This window comes from Papio anubis, chromosome 5, assembly GCF_008728515.1.
Source record: "Papio anubis isolate 15944 chromosome 5, Panubis1.0, whole genome shotgun sequence".
Taxonomy (NCBI): Eukaryota; Metazoa; Chordata; class Mammalia; order Primates; family Cercopithecidae; genus Papio; species Papio anubis.
Window position 1 is genome coordinate 125,898,282 of NC_044980.1, and position 13,463 is coordinate 125,911,744.

Genomic DNA, 13,463 nt, shown 5'->3' on the forward strand with positions numbered 1-13,463 from the left:
GTACTGCCACGGTAAGGCAGGAGGCATGCTGTGACTCCTTGTGCTCCGTGCCCATTGCACAGGCCAGTTCAATTCCCTACCATCTGCCACCCATGCTCTTCCTTTGGGATTCCAACTCTGGCCAGACAAATGTGAATCTGGAAACAGAGGCCCAGGGCCCTCTTGCAGTACAGACATTTTGAGGTGGGTAGGCAGCATATGTTACATTCTAAGTAAAACAGCTAGAGGGTAAAACACTCCAACGCCAAGTTATTTTCAAAAAGGGCTCTGTGTTATCCTATAGTTTGCCTTTTTTTTTTTTGTATAATTGTACAACCTTTGAAAGTTACATAAGTTGTAATGATCTAGTACTATTAATAGCCATTCAGAAAACACTTTCCCTCCCTCCCAACAACCATCCAGGGGGAAATAAAAGTCCTGAAAAGAGGCCAGTTCAATATGGCCTCTACCCTGGCAGAAACAGAAAGTGAAAAGAGAAGAAAACAGAGATCAACTAAGAGGTGTTGCCAGTGTCTCTCAGGAGTGGGGCCCTGGCTGTCGCCTGGAGTCATGAAAGGCAGAGCCTGCGGCATGCAGTATGGCAGCCGGGAGACCTTGCAGCCACATCTTCCTCACTCCGGCACATCCACATCCCAACTTAGGTGTCATGGAAATCTTTCAGCAGGGTTCTCCTCCGCTGCTCTGCTATATGCATCTGGTTCTCCAAGTCCCCTCTGTCATAGCTGTCTGCACGCTCCACTTTCCGTGAGAGGTTTTCGATCTCAGCCTCCAGCTGAGCCTGCTGGTATTCAAACAGCTTCTTCCTGGGTCCGGACTCCATGTAATATGCATATGGGTAGGTGTATTGCACGGTGTATCGACACTTGGCCAAGAACTTGGCAGCATTCTGTAGGTACTGCCAGTCGATCCACGTCCCCAGATTGTTCATGACCCTCTCCTGAATCTTCTCGTGAATCCACTGGTATGTCTGTGCCTCAAGCTGCAAGCTTTTGTTGTGGTTTTTCCCACCTCTCCAAGTAGAATAAGTACTTCTTGAGGGCTTCCCTCGCCTGGGCTTGTTGGCTCTGGTTCACAATGTCAGAATTCTCCTTGTAACGACTGCACTCATAGTATTCACTGCCATGAGTCTTCCAATCTCCTAGACACATCCAGCAGAAGTCATGTTTACATTTGGAGCAGTGCATGTGATTGCAGCCTCCATTCTTCTCAATGCAGATGTTGCACTTGGGACAGTCTTTAGTGTGGGCACTAATGTAGTTGGCTGTTTCAGAGTTGTCTGCACACTTTGTGAGCCATTTCCGGATTGTGGCGTGTCTGTGGGTGCATGATACATCTGATGACACTTGAAACAGAAGACCTCGTTGCACCGATTGCACTGTACTCGGCAAGCTCTAGGCTCCTGTACCCAAATAACCATGGGGCAGTCTGCACCAGGGCACAGCTGGAGCTGGTAATGACTCTCCACATAGTCCCTGAAGAAGTAGCGCCTGTATTTCTTTCTCAATTCTTCATTGGGAAGCAATGGAAACAAAGTCCTCTGGTGTATGGAATGGACAGTCCTAAGCCATATGAGAGACTCCCACGCCCACGCCGTCCTTGATGAGAACTGAGCAGTGCTGCTCCCAGCAGCTGCAGCAAAACTGGTGCTGACAGGCCAGAGAGAGTAGGTTTTCCTTTCGCACAAACTGCATACACACTGCACAGTGGTGAGGGGGATGGGATGTGGAAACATGTTTTGATGGATTAGGCTGAACTCGAGCCTCAACAAGCAGTTGAGCAGAATTGGACTTGAATCTGTCCAATATCTCTGAAACTTGCCAGTAGAAATTAACTAATATAAGTTTAGCAACTGAATGAGATACCTTTAGGACAGAAGCTAAGATGGTCATGTGCTCATTGAGGGCACTCTCAGATTCCTTGTAGGTCAAGCAGGTGAACTGGTACTCCTCGGGATCAAAGGCATCAGCCCCCTGCTGCTCCACATCACTGGCTACTCCCACATAATAGTCCTTTATGTCCCCAGGGTCTTCATCCTCTTCTTCTTCCTCTTCCTAACAATTTGGGTCACAGTCCTCTTCATTGCTGTCAGACCCTTGGCTATTCATGTCCACCGACATCTTAGCATCCAGCCAAGTTACAGATCAGGAAAGCAGTTGCTTTTTCCCCCTCCCCACAAAACTACCGCTTTTTCAAATGCATTAGTATTTTTGTCTTCTGTAATTCTTGGAGATCTCTCAGGCAGCTGTCACCCAAGTATTCTACGTAATAGGATTTCCATCGGGAGCTGCGCCCTCGAGGCTACTGAGCCCAGACAAGCCAGACCGGGTCAGGCCGGGCCAGAGGTACCACACTGGGGAGAAGCGGCGGTGGAGGCGGCGGGCCGACACCAGTCAAACCCGCGCTGCTTCCTCCAGAAGCGAGACAGGGTTTCACCGTCTTAGCCAGGATGGTCTCAATCTCCTGACCTCGTGATCCGCTCACCTCTGCCTCCCAAAGTGCTGGGATTACACGCGTGAGCCACCGCCCCCGGCCTTTTTTTTTTTGACAGGTAGCGAGAATTGGGCTCCCAGTTTGACCTGTGACTGTTTTGCTGCTGTGTTTTGGTGTTTCTGGATTGTTCCATGAGTAAATGCTAAGGGGAAAGGGACTTTCTTCTTTCAGTCTCTGAAGTTTCTTGAGCATCTAGAACACTTCCTGGCCATAGTAGGGGTGCAATACTTATTCGTTGGGCAAATGAAAAAATGACTGTGGGAAACAGGTGAGAAGTTACCAGAAGCCTCCTTTTCAGGGAAGACCTCATAAGGACAGAAAGAAGTAAGCAACAGGTCTTCTATTGTCTACAAAGGTGAACTTTTGCTATTGCCACTCCCCACCTCACCCACCCACGACCACCGACCACACAGTTCAAACGGAATTCTTTCTTGGAGCTGGTGGTGGGTGACTGGTGTAAGGGACCATCCCCACTGAGCTCCCTGTTCCCAGGCCTGAGCCTTCAGGGCAGTGAGGCCTTCTCATCACAGAGATGCGCAGGCAGGAGCATGATGGTGGGGAGACAGGCGGGCTCCTGGAGGAGGAGAAGGTGACCGCTAGGGCAAGAGATGAGTCACTGGGATGGGGGGCTGGGTGGAGGAGGTCTTGGGACAGGGGTTGAGGTAAGAAGACAGTTACTTTAGGTAAGGTTGAACTTCTGGTCCTGGAAAGCTCTGAGCTTGAGCCTAGGATAGGTGAGCTGTGGCTGCTGACCATGAGAGTGACTGCATCAGACTCTGCCTTAGGGATGGGGTGGGGGGAGCCCTGTGGGTTGGCCAGGAGAGGCCCTGAAGGTGGACACCTGCCTTCGCCTCATCATTGGGAGTTGCCAGATAAAATGCAGGATATCCAGTTAAATTAGAATTTCACATAAATGATGAGCAATATTTCTTTAGTATGAGTTTGTCCCATGGATTTGGGACCTCTTGATTTACCCATCTCTGAGGCAGGGGACTCCCAGGACCTGGGAGAGGCTTCTCACTGGGAAGGCAGGAAGGCGCCTCCCTCTACCCCATATCCCCCTAAAATATTCTCAGCAAAAGGGAATCTTTAGCTGCAAAAGAGCAATACCCCTCCTCCCTCATCCATTCTTGCTTCTCAAATGGAGGTGTGAACTAAGCATACTCTCTACACGCTCCTCTGCTTGGGGGTGGCCTTCTGGCCAGCTTTATGGGCTCTGCTGGACACAGAGAAGAGCCTGAGGAGTGCTCACTTTCCAGCAAGCCACAGTCAGTCAGAGCAAGTGAGGCATAGGCCCTGTAAATAGGAGTCTAGGCAGGCTGGTGGGCTTCTATAACCTAGGGGTGAGGGGCACAATCAGAATGGTGGGCTGGAAGGTGAGGTGGGGAGGAGGGGCAGGCAGAGGCCAAGGGGAGCAGCCCGATGGTGTACAGTGGGAGGGGCGAAGCAGGAAGGTCCTGAGCACCGCCTCCCAGGTACTTCCTTGGTGCTATCTAATCCGAGGTGCTCTGGAAAAGCTGAAGGTCAAATTCTAACTTCCTGGGCTAGAAAGTAAGCTTTGGGAAGTAAGTGTTGTGAAGGAGACAACCTCTAGGTATTGTCACGAAGTTTGTGTTACCCTCAGATTAGCCTCATTTATTTCTGGCAGAAGGTTAAAAACTATACAAATAATTTTTATGGACATAATTATGTTCTCATCCCAAAATAATGTGGCACAGTTCCATAATTACTCAGAAATGATCATTGTGTGAACAGCTATTAATTAGTGAATAGCTTTGGAAAAAAGTTTCAGTAGGTTTGGGAAGCATTGTTAATAACCCATTATGATATGTCTGGGGGTCAAATCACCATGTCATGTCAAAGCATAGATTTATAGTTCCATTTTAAATCATTTCAAAATAATTAAGAATGTGCTGTGCATCTGAGTGGGCAGAGTTGAGGCACAAAAACCATATATCTGCATTAGGAAGGGAACGGATCATTTCCGGCCAAAATGGAGATCAAAGCTCTTTCAACATCCATTTGGCAGAAGCATGCACATTTTATGGCTTCTCAAGAAGTATCAGTGATTTTAGATAAATAGCATTCAGCTCTTCTTTCCCTTTCCCCATGGCTTTCTTGCAAGCCAAGAGAGGAAAATTACAAATCATCAGGAACTTCTGACCTTGACTTAGAATTTCAGGTGGGAGTTCAGCCATATGCGCTCTTCCTGGCGGAGTAGGGGTATTTCTACATTACTCTTTGCCGCCTTCTGGAGTGGGTCTTGGGGAGGCAGCTCTGCTCTTTCCTTTGAGACACATTCTCTTTTTGGGGTATGTGTGCTAGCATACCTTTAGCCCAGGAACCTTCCTGCCTCCCTGGAATGCTAGGGCACCTCTAGTCTTTTGGAGCCGCCTCTCCTCCTGGTCGTCCTTGGAGACCTTGTTGGGGAAGGGAAGGAGGCTGTTCCTTTCTGAGTGTTGATGTGCTCCGGTCCCTCTGTTGCACATTTCATGCACTTGATTGCAGCCTCCGACTGGGCAGGTACTGTCATCCCCGTGTGGCCAGGGAGGAGATGGAAGCTCAGAGAGATGAGAGGATTTCTGCAAGCTTGGGAAGGAAGCCTACAGCTGGAGGGAATCTTTAGGTTCAATATGCCATATACCCTTAGATGTTCGACCCCTCTCCACCACTCCTTTTTTTTCTTTTTTTGAGACAGGGTCTCATTGTGTCACCCAGGCTAGAATGCAGCGGTGAACAATGCTCACTGCAGCTTTGACCTCCTGGTCTCAAGTGATCCTCCCACCTTACCCTCCTAAGTAGCTGGCACCACAAACCTGTGCCATCACTCCCAGTTTATTAAAAAATTTTTTTGTACAGACAGAGTTTTGCCATATTGCTCGGGCTGATCTCCAACTTCAGGCTCAAGTGATCCTCTTGTCTTGGCCTCCCAACATGCTAGGATTACAGGTGTGAGCCACGACGCCTGGCCTGGCTCCCTTTGGTGACTTACCCATGATGAGGTCATCTAGCTCAGGCTTAAACACCTCTTGTGGAGTGGTGCTCACTGGCAGTGACCTGTTCCATTCAGCATGATTAGTATACACCCATTGTTTAAACCAAAAATGCATATAAAGTAAAAGATGATGGCCTCTCCTATGCCCCTGCTAATCCTATTCCTCAGAGGAAATCACTGTCAGCAGTTGGGTGTGTATCATTCCAAATACCTTCCTATGCTAGATGTATGTACATTGAAAACATGTCAGTAGAATCATACATACTGATGTGCTTTTTCACTCAATAAATTGTGGATGTTCACTCAGGTATATGTATGCACCTACATCATTCTATCTATTGCCTATTGACCTAGCTCTCATTGACATTTCTTTCATCTCTGTTTTATCTCTTTCTGTTTATTTGCATAGTCAGTTCTGTCTTCCAAATATAATCTTCAAAGTAGATCTTACCGCTTCTCTCACCTTGTCCATCTCTGATGTGGACTATTATCATAGCCTCCTACCTGGAATCCCTGCTTCTGCCCTGGTCCTGCCCTATAGCCTGTTCTGAACCCAGCAGGTGTAGTGGGCCTTTCAAAATGCAAGTTGCATCATGACACTTCTCCGCTCAAACCCTCTTACGGCTTCCCTCCCATCAGAGTTAAAGTCCAGCCGTCCCACAGCTTGGAGGCCCTCCATGCCCCTGTCCTCCTGCCGTCCTGCTTTGTGTCTTTGGCTTCATCTTCCCATTGTTTTCTCTGCCCCTGCCGTGCTGGCCTCCTTGGTGTCCTTTGGACTTGTCAGGCCTGCTGCTATCTCTGGGCCTTAGGACTTACCATTCCTACTGCCTGTAAAGTTCTTTCCAGAAAGCCAGGTGGCTCGCACTCTTACTTCCTTTCAGATTTTTGCTCAAATGTCAGTGAAGGCCTTCCCTCCCTCCCTCTCTGTAGACTGATATGATTTCTTAAGGCGAGTTTAGAAAATCATCTACACATGTACCCCAAGTCAAAGCTGGCATTATACTTACTGATAAAACAATAAAAGCATTCAAATTAAATGAGGTACTTACGTACCTGCACTGATGGTCTGGGAAGAAAGAGAAAAGACAAAGAACTGGAGGGTCTAGAGTGGTCAGTGATTGTCCAGTGTGGCAGTAGTCTAACAAGCTCGAAAGGGAGGGCATGGTTTGAATTAATGATACTGGTAGGGGAGTATTATTGTTGGATGACAAGGTCCAAGATGGGATGCTGAGCGGCCAAGATGGAGTGAGCAAGGACACTGGAGTGAGGTGGTGATATGGCTTGGCTCTGTGTCCTCACCAAATTTCATCTTGAATTGTACTCCCATAATTCCCACATGTCATGGGAGGGACCCGTTGAGAGATAATTGAATCACGGGGGTGGTTTCCCCCATACTGTTCTCGTGGTAGTAAGTCTCACGAGATCTGATGGTTTTATCAGAGATTTCTGCTTTTGTGTCTTCCTCATTCTCTTTTTGCCTGCTGCCATCAATGTAAGATGTGACTTGCTCCTTCTTGCCTTCTGCCATGGTTGTGAGGCTTCCCCAGCCATGTGGAACTGTAAGTCCAATTAAACCTTTTTGTTTTGTAAATTGTCCAGGGTCGGGTATGTCTTCATTAGCAGCATGAAAATAGACTAATACAGGTGGTGAAGGAAGTGAAGGTCAGGGTGCAGGTTGGGCCATCCATGTGGATGTTGGTTGCCTAGGAGGAAGGAAGGACTGAGGCTGGAGGGGAAGGTGGGCACCAGGTGCCCAAGTCTCAGATGAGTTGCCCAACCTTGGGCGACACAGTGAGGAGGGTCCTGGTGGTGGGGAAGTAATGATGTAAGAGCAGAGAGGACAGGGACTCCAATTCCCATCCCTGAGGGCCCTGGGGAGGTGGCATCCACTGTGGAAAGCCAGGTTTCATTCAAGGCAGAGAAGGCCTGAAGGCTGGTGATGTGGAAGGGTTTTGAGTAGAGGCTGGTGATATGGAAAGGTTTTTGAGTTGTGGAGCTGCAGCTCTGGAAGGCCCAGAGGAAGGCTGGGGTGTTAAGAGAGCCTGTCCTACAGAGCTGCAAATAGTAAAAGTCTTAATTGAAAATTTCAGACATCCTAGGCCAGGCGCAGTGACTCACGCCTGTGATCCCAGCACTTTGGGAGGACAAGGTGGGCGAATCACTTGAGGTCAGGAGTTTGAGACCAGCCTGGCCAACATGGTGAAACCCCATCTCTACTAAAAATACAACAAACTAGCTGGGTGTGGTGGTGTGCACCTGCAGTCCCAGCTACTCAGGAGACTGAGGCAAGAGAATCGCTTGAACCCAGGAGGCGGAGATTGCAGTGAGCTGAGATCGTGCCATTGCACTCCAGCCTGGATGACAGAGTGAAACTTGATTTCAAAAAAAGAAAATTGCAGTCATCCTTAATGTATTTATCATATTTATACTTATTTCCCTTCACAGTTTATCAATCTAAGTATAATTAGCATCTGATTGAGGCCAAATTCCTGCTTTCTTTCTATACACTTTATGATTCCACTGTTGTCTCAGTTGGCATGTCACCTCCCAAATCTGAGTAAAAGTACCTTCTGCTCTAATTGCATCCCCTCTTTCCGTAAGTTCACACCAGAATCCATGAGCCCAGCTGGGGGCCAGTATCCAAGACAGCTTCCGGCTGGATTCTTCCCAGCCACCATCCTTCTGAACAGCAGGCCCTGGACATGGGCAGCAGTGGCAGGAGTGAGGCCCTGTCACTCCCAGAGAGGGCTGTTTGGCCTCATGAGAGATTGCCCCAGAGACCCTATTTTTACTCATATTTCTGGGGAAATCTTACTTGAGGATCAAATGGGAGAGAGCCTATAAAAATGTTTAGCAAGTTGCTTGGTGCATAGTAGGTTGTGTGTTTTGCTAGTTGAAGGCATTCTTCTGGCAGTGGGATGTCCGAGCAGCTTGTGTAGCCTTCTTGTCGCACAAACACTGCTGCTGCAGGCCCCATCTATCAGAACTGTTGCCGTCACGGAAGAAGTTGCTGATGCACAGCCATGAATCACAGTGTGAGAAGTGCTCATAATTGCCTCATATATGTTTTCAGTTCTCAAATTTAAAACCATTTACTGCTGGGAACAGATGTTAAATTCAGGACGCTTGTCAATTGTTGGCGCGATACACAAAAAAAGATGCTTAAAATTAGAAGCCTGATTGAATTTTAAGTACAGTGATCACAGTGGTTGGAATGAAAATAATTGAAAGGGTAAACAGCTTATTGTGAGAGATGGAAGTACGTAATGGAAGGAGAACTGAATTTGAAATTGGAAAACTCATGATGTGGAATTGTAATAGGGATTCTACGATGATCATTAAGTTAATTAATACTTAATTGTAATAGAAACTCTCTAACAGCACTTTAGGAACATTAATACCAGATAGACTCATTCATAACTTAGGTGATCACAAGAAAAGCCACATAAATTCAATAACAGTAACAATGATTACTCTTATGTGTTGGGCACCTACCATGTGTCAGATAATGGACTTGAACCTGTATCTGATGAGCATTTAGATCACTGTTCTTGGAGACCACGAAGAACTGGCAGTCCCTTGCTTTGGCCAGTTGAAAAAATCATGCTAAAATGACATAAAATTTACCATTTTAATTATTTTGAAGTGTAAGATTCAGTAGCATGAAGCAAATTTACAACACTGTGCAACCATTACTACCATCCATTTCCAGATCCTTTTCATCATTTCAAACAAACTCTGTACATATTAATATTAAACAGTAAATTTCCAGTCTCTCCCACTCTCTGGTGGCCTCTACTATTCTTTCCATCTCCAGGAATTTGCCTGGGCCAAATTTCATAACACTAATGTCACCTCTACCTCACCCCAGCTCCCAAAGTGCTCATTGATGACAAGGTCTGCTGTCCTCATTATGCTGATTCCTCATGGCATGCAGAGCTGGGCAGCCTGGCTGGAAACACCTCTGGACCCCCAGAACGTTCTCAGAGGCATTTGAACCACAGCAACTCCATCTTGAATAGGAGTTGGGTAAAATAAGGCCAAGACCTACTGGGCTGCATTCCCAGACCATTAGGCATTCTGAGTCACGGAATAATATAGGAGGTCGGCAGAAGATACAGCAACTCTATCTTGAATAGGAGCTGGGAAAAATAAGAGTAAGAGTTACTGGGCTGCATTCCCAGACCGTTAGGCATTCTAAGTCACGGGATAATATAGGAGGTCGGCAGGAGATACAGGTTGTAAGACCTTGCTGATAAAACAGGTTGCAATAAAGAAGCTGACCAAACTCCGCTAAAACCAAGACGGCGACAAGAGTGACCCCTGGTCATCCTCACTGCTACACTCCCACCAGCGCCATGACAGTTTACAGATGCTATGGCAATGTTAGGAGGTTACCCTATATGGTCTAAAAAGGGGAGGCATGAATAGTCCACCCTTTGTTTAGCACATCATTAAGAAATAACCATAAAAATGGGCAGCCAGCAGCCCTTGTGGCTGCTCTTCCTATGGAGTAGACATTCTTTTATTCCTTTACTTTCCTAATAAAGTTGCTTTCAAGATGGACTCGCCCCGAATTCTTTCTTGTGCTAGATCTAAGAACCCTCTCTTGGGGTCTAGACTGGAACTCCTTTCTGGTAACAACATCACAAGGAGGTCGTTCTCAGAGAAGGCTGGACACCTGCCATCAGGCTGCGGTAGGCCTGCTTCCCCTGCGAAGGCCATGTGCTGGCTGCTGGCTGCGTTCCTTATCCTGTCAGGGCTCAGGATGGAATGAGCACGTGAAGGGTAAATCCTCCCATATTGCACACCAACTGCAGCAGCTGCTTCTAGTTTTGTGAGTGGGCCACAGCCTTCCTGGCTTCCAGGCATTTGGACATGTTGGTGCTTCTTTCAAGAACACTGGCCCCTCACTGTCTCTTCTGCTTTGCAGAGCTAACTTATAATTCTTCAAGTCTTGGCTGAGAAGTTCTTCCAGGAAGCTTCACTGGTTCTGCCAGGGTGCCCCTCCTCTGCCTGGTGTGGTATCCAGCATCCTCCCAGGGTGTTCTGTGTGTCTTATACCCCAGCTCTGATCACACTGGGCTGCTGGCATCTGCTCACTGGTCCCTCCGTCCTCCCAGCTCAGGGGTTGTGTGAGGCAGACACAGGTCCCATTCACGGCTGCAGCCCCCATCATTGGCACCATGCCTGGCATAGTTGTTATTCGGTAAGTGGGATGAATTCCCTCCATAGCCTCTGAACCCTGGAGAAAATCACAGTACATGGCCCCTTCTCTGCCTATTTTGACTGGCATGTGCCCGAGTCCCCATGCTCCTGTGCTCACAGGGTCGCCCAAACACATGGACTTCTGGGAATAGATGTATATGGAGGGTCCATAGAGAAGGGATGGAAAAGGGAGGAGGCTGCCGATCACCCCTGCTCAGAGGCTGCACTTTGGCTCCCTGAGGGGGAAGTGTATTGTGTTGCACAGAAATGGGTATTTGTTGAAATTCAGTGAGTTCAGGTCACGACTCAGTTTGTTTCCTTCTGAAGTTTGCTCCTCAGCTGGGATTCCTGGCTGCACGTGTGAGCTGTGAGTCTTACTTGCTTCCTGTTGTGGTTGCTGGGGGACTGTGAGCAAAGTGAATTTTAATTTTCCTAAACCTACAAATGTTATTTCAGTTTGAAATGAAACAGAGATATCCTATTTCTGCCTTGTTATCTGTTTCGTGTGGTGGGTGAGAAAATTATGATGTAAATACTGTGTGACGGGCCTGGATCTTACATAAAGAACTCAATGAAAAGCACCAAGAGGGTTCCAGCCATCCAGGGAAAGTCCTTGGTGATGTCTCAGGGTCAGAGTTCAAGTCTCCATCGTGAGGTCTTGACATGGAAGAAGCATGACCAGCACAGTCCATCAGTGTGAACAGAGGACTGACATGTAGCTTGGGAAAGTCAGAGCCCCTCATGTCTCTTTCCTTTACTGAGTCCTCTCCCAAAGGTGCATCTTAGAGACATGTGTCTATAAATTTGTAATTGCCACAAAGCAGTGAATGATTAAGATAGAGCTAGATTTGAGTTCAGGTTCTGTCACTTATTAGCTCTGTGACTTAGGGTATGTTACTTACCTCTTTGGGCCTCAGTTTCCTCATCTGTAAGTTGGAGGTGACAATTCCAACCTCCTAGAGTGGTTGTGAAAACAAAATGAGACAAAGCAAGTGCTCACCACTAGGCCTGGCATAACACGAATGTTAAGTATAGAGTAGGTATAGTTTTAGTTCAGTGGCGACTTAGAATTGCTAATACACATTGAATTTGGGTTGCAGTCTCCCATGTGCTACCAGACAGACTCTGGTTTCTATATTCTTTCTTCTTTCCAGACTAGAATCATCCGTGATTCCTATCCTGAGACCAATTTATTCTGTGATCGAATAAAAGATCTTCAGCAGGGCGTTCCAGGCAGCTGTGTGCCTCCCCACTTGGGGAAGACTCTTCTGTCGCGGGTTATTCCTGCTTAAGGTGTTTGGCAATACAACCATGAAGGAGAAATGTTTGGTGTGGTTGGGGCAGGTAACAAAGGACTTCTTGTGGCAAGTCTGGGTGACCCTATACTATCAATTGTGTGCTCCTCAGCAGGCAGGGCCGTATGCACATGGGTATGTGTATGTACATGGCCATGGAGGCCTCACTGTGCCTGCTGGGGGCCTGGGGATTGGCCCAGCTGTCTAATGTTGACTAAAGCTGCTGCTGTGACAGATGTTCTTTTGCTTGCAGATTCACTGTGGAGTATTTAGTACAAGAACTTGGGGTAAGCAGTTACTGCTTGAAGATTCATACTCTACATTAAAACTTCTTTATTAGCAATCTGATTTAATGGGCAGATAATCCAGAGTCCTGGAGACAGTCATCTGCTACCAGTTGAACACATTTTATCAGATAATGGTGTGAGAACTGTCTGGGCAGCAGCCCTGCGAGGGCGCAAGTTGCTCTCAGAGCTCCCAGGATCTACAGAAGATGTTCTTTTTTAAAAAGTGTCTAAAGGTGTCCTTCCATTTCCACTTTATCTCAGTCCTGCTAGTTTTTATATGCAAGATCCCTGGTGAGTGGAGTCAGAGGGAGAGTTGGGCCTGGAAGTCAGGCTCTGCTGTTTGTTTGCTGTGTGACCATTTTGCCTCTCTGGCCTGGCCTTGTGACCTTATCATTACCTCTTATAATACAGGTTATGGAAAATTCCCTCACAGCCCCTCGGATGCAGAGTTCTGGTCTCATGGAGGAGAATGGGTGATCACTCAGCTCTCACCACTCTTGATGACAGTGCTCTAAGCTCCCAAAGCTTTCCATTTATCTTCCAAACAGCCAGGGTTATGGATCCCTTGAGAGGATTGCCTCGCAGGCCTGGCTATTCTGGGGTTAGGAAACTGGCAATGGAAACAAGATGCAATGGTTGTCGAACTCCCGTTGTGTTCTGTCTCCTGGGGTCTCTCTCATGGGTATTTTGTTTTTAGTGGATTCTGGAGAAGTCTGAGGAATGGTGGCAAAGGCAGCTGGAATGCCTGTCATGCCAACAGATATGCTTCCTTCTCAGGACACAGGAGCCTTGTTTGCTTGTTAGCCATAGAATTCTTTTTTCTTTTGTCTTTTCCATTGTGTGTCTGATATATTGCCTCTTTTCAAAAGTATTAGTAGGTAGTTTTCTTAAAACAAGAAAAAGGCGCTGGGCGCGGTGGCTCATAACTGTAATCCCAGCACTTTAGGAGGCAGAGGCAAACGGATCACCTGAGGTCGGGAGTTCAAGACCAGCCTGACCAAGGTAGAGAAACCCTGTCTCTACTAAAAATACAAAATTAGCAGGGCATGGTGACTCATGCCTGTAATCTTAGCTATTCGGGAGGCTGAGGCAGGAGAATCGCTTGAACCCGGGAGGCAGAGGTTGCAGTGAGCTGAGATGGCGCCATTGCACTCCAGCCTGGGCAACAGGAGCGAAATTCCATTTCAA

General features: G+C 47.4%; 1 pseudogene across 1 annotated transcript; it reads right to left on the reverse strand.

The window, feature by feature from the left end:
* Positions 1–289: 289 nt before the first annotated feature.
* Positions 290–2,117, reverse strand: LOC101019856 (annotated as a pseudogene). Its single transcript, XR_161068.5, has one exon. The product of XR_161068.5 is annotated as an E3 ubiquitin-protein ligase ARIH2 pseudogene (transcript).
* Positions 2,118–13,463: the final 11,346 nt, after the last annotated feature.